A 2,345-nucleotide genomic window follows, 5' to 3' on the forward strand; every position below is an offset into this window, starting at 1 on the left:
TTCGGAGCATAATTTTTGAACAGTAGCTTCAACCGTTTTGTGGCATATATGAAATTCCCTAAGCCCCGGACCTGTCGATTTTGGTCAAAAATTAAAATTTCAAAAGTGTCCCAATTTCTGCTTTAATTTTTAGGTACTATCACAAAATGTATCACTAAGGAGACAGAAGTTGATTATGGAGCATAATTTTTGAACTGGAGCTTCAACCACTTTGTGGCATATGAGAAATTCCCTAAGCCCCGGACCTGTCGATTTTGGTCAAAAATGAAAATTTCAAAAGTGCCCCAATTTCTGCTTTAAAGTTTAGGTACTATCCCAAAATGTATCACTAAGGTGACAGAAGTTGATTTCAGAGCATAATTTTTGAACAGTAGCTTCAACCGTTTTGTGGCATATGAGAAATTCCCTAAGCCCTGGACCTGTCGATTTTGGTCAAAAATGATAATTTCAAAAGTGTCCCAATTTCTGGTTTAATTTTTAGGTAATATCCCAAAATGTATCACTAAGGTGACAGAAGTTGATTTCAGAGCATAATTTTTGAACAGTAGCTTCAACCGTTTTGTGGCATATGAGAAATTCCCTAAGCCCTGGACCTGTCGATTTTGGTCAAAAATGATAATTTCAAAAGTGTCCCAATTTCTGGTTTAATTTTTAGGTAATATCCCAAAATGTATCACTAAGGTGACAGAATTTGATTTCGGAGCATAATTTTTGAACAGGAGCTTCAACCGTTTTGTGGCATATGAGAAATTCCCTAAGCCCTGGACCTGTCGATTTTGGTCAAAAATGAAAATTTCAGTAGTGCCCCAATTTCTGCTTTAATTTTTAGGTACTATCCCAAAATGTATCACTAAGGTGACAGAAGTTGATTATGGAGCATAATTTTTGAACTGGAGCTTCAACCGTTTTGTGGCATATGAGAAATTCCCTAAGCCACGGACCTGTTGATTTTGGTCAAAAATGACAATTTCAAAAGAGCCCCAATTACTGCTTTTAAGTTTAGGAACTATCCCAAAATGTATCACTAAGGTGACAGAAGTTGATTTCGGAGCATAATTTTTGAACAGGAGCTTCAACCGTTTTGTGGCGTATGAGAAATTCCCTAAGCCCCGGACCTGTCGATTTTGGTCAAAAATGAAAATTTCAAAAGTGCCCCAATTTCTGCTTTAAAGTTTAGGTACTATCCCAAAATGTATCACTAAGGTGACAGAAGTTGATTTCGGAGCATCATTTTTGAACAGTAGCTTCAACCGTTTTGTGGCATATGAGAAATTCCCTAAGCCCGGACCTATAGATTTTGGTCTAAAATGAAAATTTTAAAAGTGCCCCAATTTTTGATTTAAACTTTAGGTACTATCCCATAATGTATCACTAAGGTGACAGAAGTTGATTTCGGAGCATAATTTTTGAACAGTAGCTTCAACCGTTTTGTGGCATATGAGAAATTCCCTAAGCCCCGGACCTGTCGATTTTGGTCAAAAATTAAAATTTCAAAAGTGTCCCAATTTCTGCTTTAATTTTTAGGTACTATCCCAAAATGTATCACTAAGGAGACAGAAGTTGATTATGGAGCATAATTTTTGAACAGGAGCTTCAACCACTTTGTGGCATATGAGAAATTCCCCAAGCCCCGGACCTGTCGATTTTGGTCAAAAATGAAAATTTCAAAAGTGCCCCAATTTCTGCTTTAAAGTTTAGGTACTATCCCAAAATGTATCACTAAGGTGACAGAAGTTGATTTCAGAGCATAATTTTTGAACAGTAGCTTCAACCGTTTTGTGGCATATGAGAAATTCCCTAAGCCCCGGACCTGTCGATTTTGGTCAAAAATGAAAATTTCAAAAGTGCCCCAATTTCTTCTTTAAAGTTTAGGTACTATCCCAAAATGTATCACTAAGGTGACAGAAGTTGATTTCGGAGCACAATTTTTAAACAGTAGCTTCAACCGTTTTGTGGCATATATGAAATTCCCTAAGCCCCGGACCTGTCGATTTTGGTCAAAAATTAAAATTTCAAAAGTGTCCCAATTTCTGCTTTAATTTTTAGGTACTATCCCAAAATGTATCACTAAGGAGACAGAAGTTGATTATGGAGCATAATTTTTGAACAGGAGCTTCAACCACTTTGTGGCATATGAGAAATTCCCTAAGCCCCGGACCTGTCGATTTTGGTCAAAAATGAAAATTTCAAAAGTGCCCCAATTTCTGCTTTAAAGTTTAGGTACTATCCCAAAATGTATCACTAAGGTGACAGAAGTTGATTTCGGAGCATCATTTTTGAACAGTAGCTTCAACCGTTTTGTGGCATATGAGAAATTCCCTAAGCCCGGACCTATAGATTTTGGT

The sequence above is a fragment of the Pseudophryne corroboree genome, unplaced genomic scaffold, assembly GCF_028390025.1.
Source record: "Pseudophryne corroboree isolate aPseCor3 unplaced genomic scaffold, aPseCor3.hap2 scaffold_528, whole genome shotgun sequence".
Taxonomy (NCBI): Eukaryota; Metazoa; Chordata; class Amphibia; order Anura; family Myobatrachidae; genus Pseudophryne; species Pseudophryne corroboree.